The 22363-nt window shown below is 42.6% G+C and overlaps 1 long non-coding RNA gene across 3 annotated transcripts in view; it reads left to right on the top strand.

Moving 5' to 3' along the window:
- LOC138990989 (uncharacterized) overlaps window positions 1-22363 on the top strand; it is a 56135-nt gene that overhangs the window by 10561 nt on the left and 23211 nt on the right. The window lies entirely within an intron of this gene.

Below are 22363 nucleotides of genomic sequence, written 5' to 3'. Positions count from 1 at the left end.
CAGGAACAGTTTCATCGTCGTCCAAATAAACACAGTGTATCATTATTATTATTGGAGAAGCATGAACATCTGTTAGGTCAATTTAGCCCCATCTCCTCAAGGCAGTTGTATTTGCTAAACACAGTTCTAATTATGTCTATCACAGATAGATCTAAAGTGGATCTATTAATGCCATAACTGCTCCTTGATCATCTCTGTTTGAGGCTGGATTTAAAAAAGAAAAAAAAAATTCACCTGCTCCTCTCAGATAGGTTACGTGCATGGAGAACTCCGTAGAGACTTCAGTTACCTTGTGGAGTCTATTAACAGAACCGTTTTCAAAAGATGAGAATATTTGAGACAGCTGGACTTTTTCATGTTGCACGTGCTTTAAGTAATCATTTGGGGCAAGAGGAATCTAAATATCACCTACTAAGAAGTTTTTCACCATGTCCTTTTCCTAACTCAATATGGTGCCTTACCAGGTACCACTCATTGCATACAGGATATGGAAGATAAATTCTCTCTGTGGTAAAGCAGCAGTTTGCAGCAGGTTCCAGCTGCAAGGAACTTTAAAAAGCTTCTAGCCCTACCCCTTATTTTTCAGATAAGACATTACATAATTAACCCAAGATTACACAGCTAAGTAGTGGTAGAGCTGTCCCCAAGGCCAAGCTGGTGGTGGATGAGAACCATCTTTGTATAATAGCATTCACTCATCCAGGGCTTCCCAGGTGTTGCGGTGGTAAATAATCTGTCTGCCAGTGCAGGAGACCCAAGAGACATGGGTTCAATCCCTGGGTCAGGAAGATCCCTCACAGTAGGAAATGACAATCCACTCCAGTATGCTTGCCTGGAAAATTCCATGGACAGAGGGGACTGGCAGGCTACAGTCCATAGGGTCACAAGGAGTTGGCCCCAAGTGAGCGATTAACACGTATTATTTATTATCCGCTCATCCACACTTACTGTGTGCCTGTTATGGGCCCAGCAACTGAACTGGCAAGACACAGTTCTTGCTCTCAACTTGCTCACTGGCTATGCTGTAGGACTCAATCACAGTGGAGGCAGGATGTGGAATTTGTACTATAAGAAGTCTCCTTGTAACAGGTCTCACTTAGATCAAGTCCAAGAATTCTGTTAAACTCCTCAGTATGGTGATCAGGGAGACTAAAGGGCACTTTGTTGGGTTTTAGAGAGAGGGCCTCTAGTGGCCTGTGACATAATTAGCAAACCACAATATTATTAAAATTAGGAAAGCATCATTGTACTTTAAGGAGGACTTGACAAGATACCTAATATGCTGACAGCATCTTTTCACTTAAAAGTAGTCAATGATGCCTCATACAGGTTTAGAAACAAAGATACCCCAAGGGGGAGCTCTTCTGGTTTGGAACTGAATTGAAGTGAGTGGCTGATCAAATGCCAAAGCACAACAAGCCTCTTTCAGAGTTGCATTTGGTAGCATAGTCAAAGGAAGATAACCAGGAAGCCACAAAGAAACCATTAAGTCTCTCCACCGTGTATTTTGATATTGTTGCCTATTCAAAGCTGATGAAATCCTGATAGCATTTGGAAGCAAGGAGCGGCGGTGGGAGGGTTGATTGTTACACAATATGCAAACATCACAGACATTTACCGTTGATCGAAGATCAAGTTCCAAGATACACAACAAAATAAAACAAACAAACAAAAAAGATTTTCTTCTAATTTGAATCCCAAAGGACCTGAAAAGCATTGCAAACGTGTTTAGTAAGGCATTAAAAATAATTATCCCGAAGAGTAATCACTCCCTTGGTTGTTTTAATGTATTTTTGTCCACAAGCAAGAGTTTTCTAAATTGCTGCATTGGCTTACTTTGCAAGGTCTCTGGAATAAAAGTACTTTGGGTGACCCCAGGATACCTGGCAACCGTCACTAAGGATGTGGATGAGGCTGAGAAAGATAAAAACAGATGATGCACTTTTTGATGTCAGACCTGAAATATTGTATAATTACAACAGAATAAAATGCTGAAGCTTAGAAACAAAGAAATAGCTCCATCAGGGAAATTAGCAAGCTTATTTAAGAGAATGTGGAACATGATTTCTTTAAAGGGTACTATAAAATGACTCTTATGCTCCCCAGATGGCCCTCTGGGTGATTTTTTTATTTAATTAGTTCTCCACCTCCTTCCCCTCTCCATCCCTCCTCCTTCCCTCCTCCTCCTCTCCTTTGTATAATAGTTATTATCTGCCATCATTTATGAAGTGCGTAGGCTCTCTCATGCTTCTCTGTATTTTCTCATAACACCCATTTTAATTAGCAGTTATTATCACCATGCCCAAGATGAGGAAATAGACACCAGGAAGTTTGGGTTGTCCACGGTTGCCCGTCCAGAAGGCTGTATAACCAGGGCAACGGTCATCGTTCTGTACAGTCTAACTTCTGAATACTGGAAGGAAGTAAAGTGGTTAAACCTCAGGGATCCACTTCAGCACCAGCGCTTGGCACAGAGTTTATCCGCAGAATCAGACTTCATGTCCTAACCAATCATGACAAGATCCATGGGCCAACGTAAAAATAAATATTTTTGCCACAGAATCTGTTTCCACCACACAGTGTCAACTAAAGTCTGACCCACCCACTTCCTGTTTATGTCAGACTCTGGCATACCCTGCTTCATACAATGGCTGTGTCCCTGAAATTAATTCTTTTTGTTACATACGTGAATTAGTGTCAGTGTACTGTGAGGGATGTGCTATTTCAAGAAATGTGCTATTTCAAGGAGTCTCAAGTTGATTTTTTTTCTCTCCTGAATCACTCCTGTCTTCCTCTTTGTTTCTCTCCCTGTCTCCAGACTTGACTTTTCATATGCCAGGATGGTTGGGGAGCAGAGGCGAAATGTGGGCGCACACCAATACTGTCTAAATAAGGCAGGCGGCAGCTATACTGAAGAATCTACCTAAGTTTTTAGCAAGAAGACTCTCAAAAGATCTCAGAGCTAGGCTATTTCTGGTGATCACAGGAAGAAGAAAATGCACCTATAGAAACCCAGAAGCTCATACGTACATTTAGCTATTCACACGAGCATGCTTACACACAGGCACACAAACGTATGCACGTTTCTGACATTTACAGACCTGGGCTTTCTCATTTTTACCTCCCCTGAAAAAGCAACTTCTGTTTATACCTCATCTCCGTTCCACACTCCCCTTCACACAAACAATCCTCAAGTCTTGAACTAAAGGAATATTACAAATTTAAAAAAAGAAGATGACTTCACAGGGGCAAATTGGGAACTTGCAATTACACTAAAAGACAGAACTGCATCAAAACTGACTTTCTGGAGGTTATCATACGTTGGTAGAAGAGAGGGGTTAAGTATCCCAGGCAGGGAGTCAAGCCCTCAAAAGGAAGACAACCAGAACCCTCATCCAGGTATTCGAGATCACAACTCTGCTGAGAAATACATCGTGATTTCAGTTTCCCCTTTACCTCTGGCAAAGAACACTGTGGTCATGACCTGGGAACAGTGGGCAGAACTTGGAGCCAGGTGCCAGAGGATGCCCCACCCTGCCCGTCAAAGAGTCCACCTCCCACCAAAAGCAAGAGCAGCCCTCTCAACCCAAACCACACTTCAGGGTTGGGTATGTCGGTCCCTGTGTGGTTCCATTTCCTTTGGCATCCCTTCAGGATTCACAAGGGAGGTTTTGAGGCTTATGAGGGTGGTATCTCTGCCCTTTGGGTCACTTGGCCCTTAGAAGTATGGGCAACCTTTGGCAGGCTAGACATGGCACATGGCTAATAATTAATAATAACTACTTTTACTGTGCCTGCATGCATGCTAAGTCGCTTCAGTTGTCTCTGACTCTGCGACCCCATGGGCTGTAGCCCGCCAGGCTCCTCTGTCCATAGGATTCTCCAGGCAAGCATCCTGGAGTGGGGTGCCATGCCCTCCTCTGGGCAATCTTCCCATCCCAGGGGTCAAACCCACTTCTCTTATGTCTCCTGTATTGGCAGGTGGGCTCCTTACCCTAGTGCCACCTGGGAAGTCCTCATTAAATGACTGGCACTGCAATACATTTTTTCCTAGGTTGTTTCATTCGATCCTTATAGAAACTGGGAGGAAAGTCACATAAACATCCCCATTTTATCTATGAGGCATGGAGAGCTTGTCACTTGTCCAAAGTCCCACAGGTACAGGATGGCAGAGCTGGAATACATATCCAGGTTGACATGATGCTGAAGCCTTTCATTGCAAATATACTGCCTTCAAGCAGTGAGGGAAACCATCTACTGTCATCCAGGCAACTGCGTAGGTTGGGGTCCTTCAGGAAACAGGGCACACTCCCATGGGGTAATTGAGGAATGTCTAATGAAGAGTCTATTTAAGAAGGTATGGGCAGGGTTAAAGGCAAACCAACAGGGGCAGGGAAACATCCCAGCCGTAGTCACTGCAGGGATCCTGTTCCCATCCCTGGGGCTGAGGACGGGGGCAAGCAAAGAGAGTGGTTCCTCGAACCCAGAGAAACTGAAGTTGTTGGAAAGAGTGGAGAGGCCCACCTTTCATGAACCCTGGCCTTGGGTAAGGAAGCCAACCTGAGCTGACTTGGCCGGGAAGGAGCCGGGGACAAAAAACCTGATCTCATCTTTCTCCCTCCAAGCTCTGCGAGGACTTTCGATTGACCAAATCCTATGAGAAATGGAAGGTAAGAGAGCCCGTTCAATTCAGTTCAGTCGCTCAGTTGTGTCCGACTCTTTGCGACCCCATGAATCTCAGCATGCCATGCCTCCCTATCCATCACCAACTCCCGGAGTTCACTCAAACTCACGTCCATCAAGTCGGTGATGCCATCCAGCCATCTCATCCTCTGTCGTCCCCTTCTCCTCCTGCCCCCAATCCCTCCCAGCATCAGAGTCTTTTCCAATGAGTCAACTCTTCCCATGAGGTGGCCAAAGTACTGGAGTTTCAGCTTTAGCATCATTCCTTCCAAAGAACACCCAGGACTGATCTCCTTTAGAATGGACTGGTTGGATCTCCTTGCAGTCCAAGCAACTCTCAGGAGTCTTCTCCAACACCACAATTCAAAAGCATCAATTCTTCTGTGCTCAGCTTTCTTCACAGTCCAACTCTCACATCCATACATGACCACTGGAAAAACCATAGCTTTGACTAGACGGACCTTTGTTGGCAAACTAATGTCTCTGCTTTTTAACATGCTATCTAGGTTGGTCATAACTTTCCTTCCGAGGAGTGAGCGTCTTTGAATTTCATGGCTGCAATCACCATCTGCGGTGATTTTGGAGCTCAAAAGAATAAAGTCTGCCACTGTTTCCACTGTTTCCCCATCTATTTCCCATGAAGTGATGGAACCAAATGCCATGATCTTCATTTTCTGAATGTTGAGCTTTAAGCCAACTTTTTCACTCTCCTCTTTCACTTTCATCAAGAGGTTTTTTAGTTCCTCTTCACTTTCTGCCATAAGGGTGGTGTCATCTGCATATCTGAGGTTATTGATATTTCTCCTGGCAATCTTGATTCCAGCTTGTGTTTCTTCCAGCCCAGCATTTCTCATGATGTACTCTGCATAGAAGTTAAATAAGCAGGGTGACAATATACAGCCTTGACGTACTCCTTTTCCTATTTGGAATCAGTCTGTTGTTTCACGTCCAGTTCTAACTGTTGCTTCCTGACCTGCATATAGGTTTCTCAAGAGGCAGGTCAGGTGGTCTGGTATTCCCATCTCTTGAAGAATTTTCCACCCGTGGATGCAGTCAATTCAGGTTAGCCTCCAGGGGCCCAGGGTAGGGGGAAGAAAGGTGGAGATGGACTTGGACGGGGCTTGAATGTCTGCAAATAATTTTAATCTAGCTTTTTCTTGACTGATATTTGGCTAGGTAAATAATGATAGGTTGGAAATCATTTTCCCTTGGGATTTTGAAGGCCTTGCTCTTTGCTTTTTAGCTTCTAGAAGTTGTCTTTGGGGAATCCAAAGTCATCTGATTCTTGAGCCCATGTATGAAATATGCTTTTTCTCTCTGGTGGATGGTAGGATCTTCTCTTCAGAAACCCCCCAAGCTTCCCGGTTCAATTCCCAATAATCTTTGTTTAAAAGAATCTATCTATTAAATAAATTGTCCCAACAATTATTTTAGAATGACAATTTAAAGAGAATTTATAAAGACAGAAGAACTGTCTTACCCTTTTTCATAGAAATCCCTTTCCCCTTAAGTAGCATCTAAAACCCAATCTAACATAGGTACTGAATTATAAATTCTGTTTTAAAATACATATTCTGGGCAAATAATGTTCAGAGAAGAGGAGAAAAAATTCATAGTAGTGGGAGCATCCAAAATCATAGTGTTTCTATTCAACATCTAAAAAGGCCTCAGTCGCCCTAGCCTCACATGAGAACTGCTGTTGAATAAAAAAGGCTGAAGCTAGCACTGAACTGTGTGCGTTTCTTCAGTAATAACCTGAGGCCACCTACTCTCCAAAATGCAGATTTATCAGGCATTTCTCTTAGAAAAATGATCTGTTTTATTCTTAAGGATCTTATTGTTTTACATGAGGATATTATAGCTGGAAGAAGAGATTGCCCTGTTGTAGAAAGCACCGCCTGATAAATCGTGACCCCCTAGCATAGAACAATTGGTGATGGAAATTCTTCTGTGGGTTGTAGTCTCCTGATGGAGCCAGAGTTGGTTAGCATGAGACGATTTCCACGGTCAGTTGAGCACCAAAGATGAGACTGGCTCTCGGCCACAAATCAGACTGCACAGTCAACAAGACCTGTGTCTGTCAACCCAAGGCTGCTCTGACTTCTGATTTTTTTTTAACAATAGAAATGAAACTGCCACAGGGAGGAGAAAGAACAATGGTGTTTTGACAAGTGGAACAAAGATAGGGCTTGGCTGACCATTCAGGTCCGAAAGAAAATGAAGGCACAGGAAGACTGATGTTGGTTGGCCTCCTTGCCAAGAAGCAAACATTCCGGGGGAGGTTTCCACCGACTTGACCAACAAGCTCAGTGGTGGCTATTTGGATCTGGCGATTTTGTTGGCTATTTTCTGGCAAAAGAGCACTTTTTCTAGGACTTCAAACAGAATGAGAGTAAGAAGTGCACAATTAACACATATAGATGTAATATCCTTGAGACTTAAGGAAGGAGGATCTGGCGAGAGCTTAGAATCACTGGAAAATGTTGTCCTATTTCCTTAGAGAGCCTCTAGAATGGTTCGGATGGAATTCTGGCCTGTGGAAGGGTGAAGCTAAGAAACCTCTAGATGTCCTTGCAAGATTTGTAGTCCTCAAAAAAAATGGAAATTAGGAAGCATTCATTCATGACTTTGAAAACTTGTTTATAAAAGCATATTATAATGTACCAGTAAAATGAGCTGAGAAGAGGGTTTATGAGAAAGTTCACGTGAGAAATGCAGCTATTAGCACGCATGCCATTCCCCACCTTGACCCCAGCAGGAATGTGTAAATGGTGACATATGGAATGTAAGCGTCGGTTGAGATGTTTCATAAATCTGCCCAGCAATGGGCATCACAAGGCCCTGGGTGAGAACAGGCCCCAGAAAGGGAGAGACGGTGAGTGTTGCATCTAACTTTAAGCTACTAATCAGCCTAGAATCTGCTCTTTAATTATATTGATTATTTTCTGACGGAGTGATACTTTTTCATGGGACCTACTCCAGGACTAGGTAATATGTTCTTCCGCCCATCTATCCATCCATCTACCCATCCACCCATTCATCCAGCCATGCACCCATCCATCCAGGAAATACCTACTGAGAGCCTTCAGCATGGAAGGCAGCATGCTGGGTACCGCCAGTACAGTGGAGGACAAGAGAGACACTACCTTGCCATTGCAGAACCTGCTACATGTTGGAAAACAGATATAAAACAAATAATAACACAAGCAATTTTATAATTACAATTTGGATAACTGCTATAAAGGAAGACAATAGCTTATACTCATAGTACAGTCTTCCAAACCTTCTGCATGAATTATCTCATTTAATCCTCATGGTGATACTCTGCAGTAGAAGCTCTCAGAGGTATGGAGGTCTGCATGTCCTGCCCAAGCTAATGAGAGATGGGCCTAGGATAGTAGGTCACAGCAGTTAAGTCCAGGCCCCAAGTTCCTGACACTACCCCATGTTTTATGACCTGAGTGGGGAAGGGGTGCTGATTTAGATTTATGGGTTAAAGAAAGTTTCTTCCAGGATATAATTTTAGGCTGAGCCTAAGAATATGTAGGAATTAATTGGACACAAGGAGGTAACAAGAGTATTCAAGAATTGGGGAATGGCATATCAAAAGGCCTTGAGGCAGAAGGAGTTGGACTTGGAGGCTGGATTTCTGGTAGGGGGAGTGGGATAAGAGGCAAGACTGGAGAAGAGGGCAAGGCTTAGAGCACAGGGCACCTTTGCTGAGAATCTAGAACTATATCCTGAGCAGAGTGAGAGCTCCTGAAAGACCTGACTTTATCTGGGACTCAGGCTGGTATTGTTCTAATCCCAGCTGCTACTGCTGGGAAAGGACAGGTATTCTCCTCGTGGAAGAATGAAGCTGTTGCAAGGCTAGCAACTCACCCCTCCTTCCCACTGTCTTCTGTAGGAGTAAACGGATGCAGCACACTTGTGTTCTTATCAGACCTCTGTCCCCTGGTGCAGTTAAAAGATAGCGATGTCAAGAAAAGACTCGCACTCTGGACTTAATGTTTGTGTTCCCACCCCTACTCCCAAATTTCCTTTGTTGAAATCCTAATCCCCAACGTGATGGTATTCGGAGGTGGACCCTTTGGGAGGTAAGTAGGTCATGAGGGCAGAGCCCACACAGATGTGATTAGCGAGAGGCCAGAGAGCTGGCTTGCTGTCTTTTCATTATGTGAGGACATGATGAGAAGTCAGCATTCTGGAAGAAGGCTCTCACCAGAACCGGACCCTGATCTCCGTCTTCCAGCCTCCACCACTGTGAGCCATGTGTTTCTGTTGTTTATAAGCCACAATCTATGGTAACTTGTTATAGCAGCCCAAACTGGAAAAGACTCTTGCGAGTCCCTTGGACTGCAAGGAGGTCAAACCAGTCAGTCCTAAAGGAAATCAGCCCTGAGTATTCTTTGGAAGGACTGATGCTGAAGTTGAAGCTCTAATACTTTGGCCACCTAACGCGTAGAGCTGACTCGTTGGAAAAGACTCTGGTGCTGGGAAAGACTGAAGGCAAAAGAAGAAGGGGGAAGCAGAGGATGAGATGGTTGGATGGTATCATTGACTCAATGGATGTGAGTTTGAGCAAACTCTGGGAGGTAGTAAAGGACAGGGACGCATGGTGTGCTGCAGTCCATGGGGTCTCAAAGAGTCGGACATGATTTAGTGACTGAACAACAACAAGCCCAACTAATTAAGACAACTGGTAAATCCAGAAATTCATTCAGCACTGAGCTCTGCTTCATATTAACCTCAGTTTACCACCATAAATTTTGGCATTGCCCAAAGTGTGGGACCCCATACAAGTTTTTTAAAGGTTCCCTCCAAATTTCCATGTTAACAACAGAATTTCCTCACACTCTTAAGACAGATACTCTATTATTCTATGTATTTTTTTTAATCAGCTCATTCATTCATTCATCAAAGATTTGCATATTTGTGATAGAAGTGAAAGATATAAAAGCAAAGAAGACTGAAGTTCCTGTGCCCACACTGCTAGAGTCTGGTTTCAGGGGAGCACTCACACCACAAGATGCCATCATTCCCCATTGCAGGCAGGATAATGGCATCCCAAAGAAGGCCACTGCTTAATGCCTGGCACCTTTGACTATTACCCTACATGACAAAAGAGACTTGTAGAATGATGAAATTAAAGATCTTGATATGAGGAGATTATCTCAGATCATCCAGATCAGCCCTATGTAATCACAAGGGTCCTTTTAAAAGTGAAAGAGGGGGACTTCCCTAATGGTCCAGTGGCTAAGAATCCATGCTCTCAATTCAGGGGGCCTGTGTTTGATCCCAGGTCAGGGAACTAGATCCTCTATGCCACAAGGAAGAATGAAGATCCTGATGTGTTGGAACCAAGACTTCACGCAGCCAAATAAACTAATAAAAAAAAAATTTTAAGCGACAGAGGCAGACGAGAAGGGCAGAGTCACAGAGAAGTAAGGATAGAAGCAGACTGAGAGTGATGCAGTTCTTGGATTTGGACCACAAACCTGGAAATGTAGGCAGCCTCTGGAAGCTGAAAAAGGCAAGGAACAGATTCTCAACTAGGGAAGAACCCCCAGAAGGAGTACAGCCCAGCTCATGCCTTGAGTTTAGCCTAAGGAAACACACTTGGGATTTCTGATGGCTGTGACTATTAGATAATAAATGTGTGTTGTTTTAGGGCACTAATTTGTGGTAATTTCTTGCACAAAGAAACAAACGCACTCCCCACTCCAGCCATGACTTGGCCCAGGACAGACATCTCTAATCCCTCATAGTTTCCCACTGGGTCCAGATGTAGCCTTGTGATCTTTCTCAACCCAGCGGCCCAGGCAGTTCCTCCCAATCAATCAGTGAGATGCAACTCACTTGCCATCCTGTGGGGTCTGTATAAAAATTTACACCTGCCTGTGACCCTTCTGTCATTGTCACGTACGTAAATATTAATCACTGGGTATTTCTTTTTTTGGGGGGGAAATATGTATATTTTTTAATTTATTTATTTTAATTAGAGGCTAATTATTTTACAATATTGTAACTGTTTTGCCATACATTGACATGAATCAGCCATGGGTGCACATGTGTTCCCCATCCTGAACCCGCCTCCCACCTCTCTCCTCATCCCCTCCCTCTAGGTCATCCCAGTTCACCAGCCCTGAGCACCCTGTCTCATGCATCAAACCTGGACTGGCGATCTGTTTCACATATGATAATATACATGTTTCAATGCCATTCTCTCAAATCATCCCTCCCTTGCCTTCTCCCACAGAGCCCAAAAGACTGTTCTATACATCTGCATCTCTTTTTTGGGTATTTCTTGATAATTCTTTCAGATTGGATTCCTAAACTAGTTCCACCACTTAACTGTTTTGTCCTTGGGCAAATTACATACATCTCTGTGCTTCAATTTCTTCATCTCTAAAGTGAGAATAATCATATTTACCTCTAAGGTTATGAAGATTAAATGACTCAGATATTTAAGCATTAAAAAAAAGTACCTGAAATAGATAACTAATAAGGAACTTCTGGCGGAGAAGGCAATGGCACCCCACTCCAGTACGCTTGCTTGGAAAATCCCATGGATGGAGGAGCCCATTAGGCTGCAGTCCATGGGTTTGCTAAGAGTCAGACATGACTGAGCGACTTCACTTTCACTTTTCACTTTCATGCATTGGAGAAGGAAATGGCAACCCACTCCAGTGTTCTTGCCTGGAGAATCCCAGGGACCGGGGAGCCTGGTGGGCTGCCGTCTATGGGGTCGCACAGAGTCAGACACGACTGAAGTGACTTAGCAAGCAACAAAGGAACTTCTGGATAGCAGAGAACTCTACTCTATATTCTGTAATGACCTATATGGGAAAAGAATCTAAAATAGAGTGTGTGTGTGTGTGTATAAATAGATTCATTTGCTGTATGCCTGAAACACAACATCGTGAACCAACTATACCCCAATAAAAATTTTTTAAAAATTGTGCCTGACACAAAGTAAGTGTTCAACAAATTTTAACAATGCTGCTCGTGATTGTTATCGTTATTCCCTACAGGGGTTAACATGAGGCTTAAAAGTCCTTTGCAGTCATTCTGCCTACAGTGTGAGACATAACACTTAACAGCCCAGGGTGGGTACAATATCATAGGAGCTAACTGAGGGAAGACTGAATTAGAGTGAAGATGGTCAAAAGGAAGAGAACTGTGTAGACTTGGAGATATTGCAGAGGTCAAGATATTGTAGCAGCAAGGTCAGTTGATGAACTGCATTTAGGGGCTAAGGATGTGCCAAGCATGACAAAGTTAGAAGCCTTACAATGGCCTGCTAAAACAGCATGAAATAAATCCTTATTTTGCTTTCTGCTCTCCCCACCCTCCATCTTTTCCTACTGTGATGCCTCTTTCCTTTCTTCCAATAAAGAAACATCAGAAAAAGAAAAACTAGGACCAAAAGGCATCTCCAAGTTTAGCAGGAGTATGAACTACTTGGCCCATATATAATAAAAGTAGGAGCATTCAATCTGGATTTTGGCTCTTTGGTGTCCATATGTCAAGAAAGCATCATATTTGGGTAGGAAGTGGGGGTATAAGACAGGAAAGAAAGAAAAATTAAATAGAATTAAGATGTCTGAGTTGATTTTTAAATAAATGAGTTAGCATAAGCAAATGGGTTTTTTATTTTTAATGTCTGTAATGAAGTTGAGCTGAGGGTGTAGGCAACAGACAGAGGAGAGAGGGGGCCTGGTGGCTGAGCAGGGTGTGGGATGGGGCTGGGGGCTGAATGATGAGGAAGAGGGAGGTATCCTGGAGCTGGAGTCAATAGAAATCCTTTCCAGCCCTTTGCCACCAATGCACATTCGAGCATGGCGCCTACTCTGCAAGGATTCTGTGGGCCAGCACCTGTGTTCATGGGCTCTGTAAAGTTGTAGGGAACTGTAGGGTAGGATTCCCCGGGAGAAGCCCATCTTACTGACATGTAAGATGCCTCAGGCATCTCAAGGGCCCCACCAGCTTAAGGGTGGCTAGAGGGAAACACCTTCCCCTGCAAAAGACCTTCACACCCTTCTGCCTTGGCCTCCCAAAGTGATTCCTATTAAAGACAGCGTTTCTGAGCTGGCCAGCCAGGAACTGCTGACCAGTGGAGTTTATTTCTGCATGAAACAAAACATGCCCCACCCCCACCCATCACTTTCTTTCCTTCTGCCTGAGTCCATGACTTGGCTGTGCTTAGCAGAAGGGAGGCAGGAAAGGCACACTTGAAATTGTAGCGAGCATTTGAGCAGACTGAATTCAATTTTGGATACAAATGTCAAGGAAAGGCTCCTTTGACTCCTGCTCCTTGTTTACTGAGGCGCAATGCAACGCTCCACTGAAAAGCCTGCTGAGCTGGCCAGCGTGGGTTTGATGATGATACAGCACGGGGAGCCGGAGAAAGATGACCTTCCTGAGGATGCCTGGAAAGGTGCTGCCCAGCTTCTCCGTGCTCCCTGGGACCAGGACAGAAGGCAAGAGCCCGGGAGCTTCTCAGGTCCCAGCCTGGCCACAAATAAGCTACATGGCCTCTTCCCATAGCTTTGGCTTGATCGTCTTGGTACATAAAATAAAGGGACTGGAATAGATGATCCCTAAGATCTTTTTCATGTTTTATGATTCTGGCATTTCAAGTATTTACAGGTGCTGACAAGAAATGACAGTCAAAAATGTAGGATAAAATTTGGCGTAACCATTTGGGAGGATAATTTGGCTTTAGCGTTCAGATTTTTTGATGTATATACCCTTTGGCTCAGAAGAGTCAATTCTTGGGATGTATCCTGTGGAAATAGTAGCATAATAGGCAAGCACAGATATTTATAAATGTAAAAAAACATCAGAAACAACTTATGTGCCCTTTATAGGGAAGTGATTCAGTAAACCTACTACACAAGCATTATTTAAAAAATACAGATCCTCATGTAATGAAAAGGAAAAATATCCAAAATACAACTTTAATTGAAAAAATAGATTGAATAAAATATATAGCACAATTTTCTGAAATTAAATACAGATATGTGTAACATACATATGTGTGTTAAATTATACATTTATGTATATGTGAATGGAGACAAAGTGAAGAAGGTTCCACACCAAACTCACAGCGTTTCCCGCAGGACTATGTGCTACAATATGGTAGTTACAAACACATATGGCTACTGCGTACTTGAAATGTGGCTAGTGAAATAGAGGGATCGCATTTTTAAGTTTTATTTTATTTTAATTCAGATTTAACTTAAAATCTGGTACTTCAGTTATTGGAAAACTTTGTAGTGTTTGCAACAACTTGGATACGTGAATCTTTTTCAGCTGTATATTTTAAGACACCTCAATCCTAGGTCGTTTTTCAATGAAAATTTAGTATCCAAATTGAGTCATAAGTATAAAACATATACCAGATTTGTACCAAGAAAACTTGGTACAAAAAATAACGGAAAATATCTCAATCATTTTTAGCTCATGAATAATTTGATATTGCTGATTACATGTTGAAGCAATAATATTTGGATAATTAGGTTAAATAAAATATATAAAACTAATTTCACCTGTTCCTTTTCACTTTTTCATTGTGACTGCTACAGAATTTTAAATTGCACGTGTGGCTCACATTACATTTCTGTGGGACAGGGCTGCTTTGGGTACTGGGAGAGAGGAGAGGGCTAGACTTTAACTTTTTACTTGATATACTTTTGAATTGTTTGATTTTGCTATAGTAAGCCTGGGTAACTTTCATGATTTACAAAGAAAGATAGTTTTAAAGTATTAAAGTAAAAAGATAATTTCCAGGATATATTTTGATATGTAAAGAACATTCTTGAGAACATACTCTTAATTTGTTTCTTTGGGGATGGAGTGTCAAGGTCTCAAATAAATATTTTGCCATCAAGTTCTTAGAAAATGGAACTTTCACTTCAGTGTCTCTGTGATTTACCAGCATCTTCTAATTGACTCTCTTTCTGGATGACTGCTATCCTCAGCCAGGATACCTCTGCCTGACAACCATCCCAGCTGTGCTGGCAAAGGATTGTTTCTTGAGAGTAGGAGTTAAGCCCAGGAGGGTTAGAAAAAAAAGAGAAATAACCCTTAAAATAATCTCCCTTCTTCTCTCCCGCTGCCTCCTCCCGTATCAAGATTTCCCAAGGCTTTGGGGATCTCGAGTTCTAGGCTGAACTTCCTACCTCACTAAATGACAAGGCCAGGATGTTAATGTTCCCCGCGCAGACACGTCTGCATTATACATAAAGATGTCTGTGTTACACATAAACACGTTATGGCTGTAGCAATATCACTTTCAAAGGAGCGTTAATCCGCTGAAGTCATCGAGTCAGAAAACATTTGCTTCTCCATGTCTTGTGTCTGAACTGTGTGTGAGAGAGGAAGTAGGAGGGAGCGAGGAAAGGATGGAGGAAAGAGAGAGAATGCATTTTATAGAGCCTTACTTTGCAGAGGTCATTTAACTATTCATCTGGTTTCTCACTTGTCTGCTATGGTGTCACTCTCTTACGCTATTTAGTCTCTGTTAAAAAAAATTGATTATCATCTTTTCTATACAAACTTACAGATACACAGATAACCCCAATCAACGTTTTGGATATGAAGTTGTTGAGTTTAAATGGATGCCACAGGGTGACGTGAGTGAAGAAAAAAATCAGCTGTGGTTCTCATAAAGCTCAGGAAATTGCTAACTCAGTGCTTCCCTAAAACCTGTATTACAGCTCATGTCTCCCTAGGACGTATTTGCCTGTTTTGATTTGTCTTCCTTGCTGGGCACCTCTATCTCCAACACCTAGCACAAGGCCTGGCAAATACCAGGCTCTTAACAGAAATCTGTTGCTTGACTGAAGGAAGAAATGAATGGACCTAGCATTTAAGGGTCAGCCATTATCTAAAACATTTATAAAATTAGAATATCAGCTCGAAAATGGACTTGTAAAAATTTTCCATCTTTTTGACATTGTTTTATTAAATGCCTATTATAGACTGAAAGCTGACTAAACAAAGTCAGCTGTTAAACACACATAAACACACACACAGGGTCCCTGCTTTTGTGAAGTTTACAACCTGGGGAGAGGGGAGAGATAGGGGTCCGGCATAAATACATAAAGTCACAAAGTACAAATGGTGATAGGTGTTCCCAAGGATACTATCAGGAATGGTGAGAGGATAAAGGGTATGGGGGAGTGACACCAATTTAGCCAAGTCCATTTGTCTCTTCTCTGGGTAACTGACATTTAAGCTAAAGCATGGGGAATGAGAGTGGGACTTCCCAGGTGGCTCAGTGGTAAAAAATCTGCCTGCCAGTGCAAGAGACTTGAGTTTGGTCCCTGCATCTAAAGATGTTCTGGAGGAGGAAATGGCAACCCACAGTAAAGCGTCTATCTGTAATGCAGGAGATCCAGGTTCGATCCCTGGGTTGGGAAGATCCCACTCCAGTACTCTTGCCTGGAAAATCCCATGGATGGAGGAGCATGGTAGGCTACAGTCCATGGGGTCGAAAAGAGTTGGACACGACTGAGTGACTTCACTTTCACTTTTCAGTATTCTTGCCGGGATAATCCCATGGACAGAATACCCTGGTCAGCTATAGGCCATGGAGTGGCAAAGAGTGGGACACGACTGAGCACACACACACACACACACACACACAGGGATGAGAAAGTGTCAAATATTAAGCTAGTAAATAAGCATATTTGGGCAAGGCGGGGGATGGGGTGGGTGGTGGGTGTGGGAGAGAAGGAAGAGCCTTCCCCACACCCCGGGCAGGGTCTGCTGCTTCTGTGACTCTCTACCCAATGTGCTACAACATTCAAACTTGATTTGATTCATTTGGAATTTAGAATCCATGCTAATTTGCATGCTTGGCTAGGTGTCAGTGTCTATAGGAACCCATGTGTTCAAAGTGTAAAGAGGGTGATTTCCTTTATGTGACGTGGCATATGATCATGAAGGAATGTCCTGAGAGTGGGCTAGTTGGCGGCTGGTGAGTTTTATTCGCTTCTCTTCAAGATTGTCTGGGGCCTCTTCCCATTAGCATCCATATTTCAGATCTGCTCTGTCTATTCAATTTCTCTTTTATATATATATATTTTTTTGCTGACAGTAGTTACATGTGGGGGGTGGGGTCTGAGGATTTGCAAGGAGAAGAGTCTTATTTTTCATCTTATTCTCCCTTTTGAATATTTTTAACTATGAGTTTTTTATAACTTACAAAACTATTAAAATTGTACACTACAGATACAGTTCTGTTTAACACGCCACCTTATGACCATTGCTGGGAATTAGTTTTCTTTCTTGTTTTCTGATTATTAAGGCAGTATAAGCGCAATGCAATTAGTTTGGGAAAACTCAGGAAAAAATAAAAAATAAAATTTGTCATAACTGAATGACCTAGAGATTACTACTAATATTCTCTTGGTATACAGAAGTCCCTGCTTAGTCAAGATTTCACTTCCCACAATTTATGTTACTCATAGTCAACCACATACCAAAAATATTAGTGGGAAATTCCAGAAATAAACAATTTATAAGTCTTAAACTCTGTGTAGCCTGATAAAACTGGGCCCAGAGCTCGGACATGCCCTGGATGTGAATTATCTCTTTGTCCATGAAATCTTGCTCTTTAGTCACATAGTAGGCATCTTGGTTATCAGTCCAACAGTCAGGCATCACTGCTTGTGTTCAAGGAACCCCTACTAGTTAATAATGACCTCAAAGCTCATTAGTGTAGTGATGCTGGCAATTTGGACATGCCAGAGTAAAGTGATAAAGTGCTTCCTTCAAAGTGAAAAGGTGAAAGTTCTAGATTTAATAAGTAATGGAAAAAAATCTTTACCATGCTGAAGTTGCTCAGATCAATGGTAAGAACAAGTTTTCTATCCATGGAATTGTGACGAAGGAAAAAGAAATTTATGTTAGTTTTGCTGTTGCACCTCTAACTGAAAAACTTAGGGCCATAGTGAGTGAGAGTGCTGAGTTAAGATGGAAAAAGCATTAAATTTGTACACTAGGATATTTTGAGAGAGAGAGACCATTCACGTATTTTTTTTTTTTTACAGTGTGTTCTTATAATTGGGGCTTCCCAGATGGCTCTAGTGGTAAAGAACCCTCCTGCCAATGCAGGAGATGTATCAAGGGCTGGATCCCTGGGTTGGGAAGATCCCCTGAAGGACGGCACGGCAATCCACTCCAGTATTCCTGCCTGGAGAATCTCATGGACAGAGGAACCTGGCGGGTTATAGTCCATAGTGTTGCAAAGAGTTGGACACGATTGAAGTGACTTAGCATGGATGCATTGTTATAATTATTGTATTTTATTATTATTGTCCTTAATGTATTACTGTACCTTATATATTTATAAATTAAACTTTACCACTGGTTTGTATGTACAGAAAAAAAAAGTATATCTGGGATCCAGTACTATCCACAGTTTCAGGTATCCAACTGGGAGTCCTAAACTGTAACCGCCTTGGATAAAGGGAGACAACCGTATGTCTTTCCCAATGCCTCTTAAAAAATAGGATCCGATTCTACTTGTTCATTTATAACCAATTTTTTAAAACTTGGTATATGTAGGCACCTTTCTATGGCAATAAATCTCAAGCTTCTGAATGGATATATAATAATTTATAATTATATATATTTGGATGAGCATTTAGATTTCAATTTTCAGCACATAATTAACTTTTAATCTGAGTTTTCATGAAATTTTTTGTATCAGCCACCATCCTAGGATTATACTTGATTCCTCAAAATTCATCCAACTTGATACTTACTTGGTAATCAAGAAACAGAATTTTCTTTGCAGGTATATGTTCCACTGGGTGCAAACTTGATACATGAAAATCTAAACTTCAAAATTATTCCTTAACTTCACTAAGCAATTTAAATAGCAAATCTCACTTCTTTCACTCAAAATGCCCTTTCGAAATGTATCAGCTTTTCAGAAGTTTGGCAATGAAGGTAGGGAGGGATGTCTGGTGAAATGTCTAATGGTTTATTTTAAGACCACCTCAGGTATTCTGTGCAGAGGTGGGATGGGAGGGGCAGGGGGCGAGAGTGCACTGATAAAGGCCAGTGCTCTGATCACAGGTGTTACCAGCTGACTTGACAAGTCAGACAGGTGATGGGGGTGGGACAAGAGGCAGAATTCCGGGTATCAGAATCAGACGTGGGTAGGCTGGAGGGATTCTAGCTGTGGAAGCCCCCACATACTTGGACTTGGAAAAGGGATCCTCAGCCAACTGTGTGTATGTGTGTGTGTCTGCTCAGTCATGTCTCCTGCGACCCCATGGACTGTAGCCTGCCAGGCTCCTCTGTCCATGGGATCTCCCAGGTAAGAATACCAGAGTGGGTAGCCATTTCTTTTGCCAGAGCATCTTGCCGACCCAGGGCTCGAACCCGCATCACCTGCACAGGCAGGCGAATTCTTGACCGCTGAGCCACCAGGGAAGCCTTCCTCAATCTATTACTCTCCAGCAAAACAGAACAGCAGCCAGGGCTGGACTGTCTTCATGCCAGATCAGCCTGTCCGTCTCCAAGTCAGCAAATACACAAAGATCCATTCCACACTCAAACCTGACATTCCCCTTAGTTACAATCCTGTGATTTCCAAAAAGATTATTTTCTGTTTCTTTTCAGCTATAGCAACTTGCTCTCTTAAATAGCTTCTTTATCTGGTGGGGCAATTACAGCCTGTGACTAACAGCTGCAGTTCATAAACATGAGTTTCACTGTTTGGGTCAGTAGTTCTTAGTGTTTTCTGAATGGCAACTCCCCCAGCTGATCTTGGCGTTAAGAGAAGCACCTACCATCCGCACTCCGGTTGGTACTCAATAATGCAGTTTACTGTTGGAGGATTCTGTTTCCCCATTATAAAAGACGTGACATTTTTATTAAAGTTGAAAGACCTTAAATCTAATACCAAATGTATTTCTGTATGTTGGTTTGACTGGTGGTTTTAGCTTTCCTCATTGAGTTTTTCCTTATATTCCAAATGGTCTACAATAGGCAGGTCTTTCTTTTTTTTTTTTGAAAAAAAATGCCCTTTCAAAAAGTCATTCACAACTATAAAAATTTTAAGAGAAAATCTGCAGGACCTAGGACTTGATAAAGGGTTCTTAGATATGACACCAAAGGCACAGTTGATAAAAGGAAAGAAATCTATAAATTATACTTTGCTAAAATTAAAAGCTTTTGCTCTGTAAAAGATATTGTTAAGAAGATGAAAAGACAGGCTCCAAACTGGGAGAAAATATTATTTGCAACAACTGCACATTAGCATCTCAGAGGATGGGAAGCCCATTTATTGAGCCCTTACGATGTGGCAGGCCCTGGACCAAAGCCTTTACATTTATCAACCCGTTTCAATCTCACAGCATTTCTATCAGGCAGGAGCTGTTACCATTCCTATGTTAAAATTTAGAGGCAGAGGCTGGAAGTTTCAGGGTCTAGTCCAAGACCCTATCCCTGGGGCCAGGATTCAGTCCAAACCTGTTCATCACCCAAGTGTGCTAAGAGCCTGCCTTCTGGAGCCAGACTTCCTGGGTTCAAATCCTACATACCTCCTTGGTAGCTATTTGACTTTGCCTCCATTTCCCCAACTGTATAATGGGGTTAATAATAATACCTACCTCATAAGGTTGTTGTAAAAATTAAAAACATGAATCTGTCTGTGGCTAAGAGCTATGTGCTTGGCACATAGCAAGGGCCATGTGAGTGATCACTATTGTTATGCTGGTGTTATTATTTTACTGACTCTTAGGAGAAAAGTAAATGACCCAAAGAGACATAATTTCATGTTGTCTCAAGAGATTTCTCCTGGCCAAGTAACACAAGACAGGCTGCCTCCAGGCTGCTGCTCCCAGCCCCAGGGCTTTCAGCAAAGTGAAACCGGCCATTTCCAAAGTCAAATTCTTCAGGGCAGCATTAAGTCTTTGTCTTATCGGGAAAGGGCTGAGGGTAGGAGAGGACAACTCTTTTATGTAAGAGCCAGCAATGGATTTCCTTTGAAGAAACTTGCCTTTTACAAGTATTTGTTTCGGAGTATTCAGTGATCTTATTTTGTATATCTCTGTTGCCGCAACATACCATGGACTGTCAGTATCCCCTTTATTACAGAAAATACAGTCCTTAGTGCCTTTCAATCTAATCAGATTAGAGAAACAATTCAGAAAACTCATCTTTATGATTCTCTTCTTCTAGAACAACTCAGGTACCTAAAATTACCAAAAGATAACAAGAGACATCACCTGCCTGACCGTGGTTATAGAAGTAAAGAGTCCAAGAGCTGAGGCTTTCTTAACTCCTCCAAATGGGTCACAATTATGAGACAAATGATGTCTTCAGTCAGGGCCAGGGAGTTCAGTTTCAACCCCAATCAACAGTCCTATGAAAGACTTCTCTTTGAGAGACTCAGGTTTCCTTTTGAGATGGGAGCTGAGGGAAGATGGAGCCCAGCTTAAGTGCCCTGGGTGGGTCTCATAGAGCTCAGGGGGATACCAGTAGAGCCCTTTCTGGGCAGAACACTGGAAATGGAACTGCTGGCATAGCACCCTATGCCAGATGTATATCTTGATGCAAACTCCAGGTTATCTTGGCCTTCAGGAAGAACAGGGCTTACAGCTGATCTAGTTTAGGAAGGAGCTCTCTCACCAGGATCCCTGAGTACAAAGAACACCTGATTTGGGGTGAAAAACCCACCCCAGGGCTGGTGTCCTTGAAAAGTCCCCTTAGAATCTCTAGAGTTTTGTTTTCATTTCTATAAAGACTCATAAGTCTTTAGGATTTGGAAACTTACCTGGATATGATTTTATCAGCATCCTTTATCCTATAGGTGGTACAGTGGTAAAGAATCTGCCTGCCAATGCAGGAGATACAAGAGATACGGATTTGATTGGAGATATGGATTGGGAAGATTCCCCTGGAGAAGGAAATGGCAACCCACTCCAGTATTCTTGCCTGGAAAATTCCACAGACAGAGGAGCCTGCTGGGCTACAGTCCCTGGGTTTGGAGAGTCAGACATGACTTAGCGACTGGAAAACAACAATACACTAATAGAAGGCACTAAACTCCATATCCCAGTCACCTCTTTGAACTCTTCATTTTATGATGAAGAAACTGAAGCCCAGAGTCACACAGCGCTATAAGGGCCTGGAACCCAAGACTTCTGACCCCAGCCTAGTTCTCTACCCTCTGAGCCACCCTGCCAAAATGACAATTTAAAGGATGACTTCCTGATCACTCCTTCTCTCTTTTACAAGGCCACTGGGTCACCACACTGCAGATAATTCACTCCATAAGCCAACTCAGAGCTGTAGGGAAAGAGCAAATTAGCCAAGACAGCAGTAGTCAGGCTCTCTCACCCCCACGGCCTCTCACTCTTGGCCCACGTTTTGCAAACAATGATTGTGTAAGAGCTGAGATCATTTGTATAGCACTGTGCCGTCTCATAACCTATATAAGCACCACCTGAAATGCTCTTGTAGTCAAGTTGTGTTGAGTCGAGTCTCATAGTAGTCGTTGCTGCTGCTGTGTCAGCCATTAGAGGGTAAAGCACGTCTGCTTTGCCAAGGTGACTTAAGAATTTCTGCAGTTCCTCGGCTCCTCACATCTTCTTCCTGAGCTCCGCCCTGCCTGCCCTGCCAGTGAGACAAGAGCACTCTGAAGCATGTC

Source organism: Bos mutus, chromosome 15, assembly GCF_027580195.1.
Source record: "Bos mutus isolate GX-2022 chromosome 15, NWIPB_WYAK_1.1, whole genome shotgun sequence".
Classification (NCBI taxonomy): Eukaryota; Metazoa; Chordata; class Mammalia; order Artiodactyla; family Bovidae; genus Bos; species Bos mutus.
This window is presented reverse-complemented; position numbering and strand designations above follow the sequence as displayed.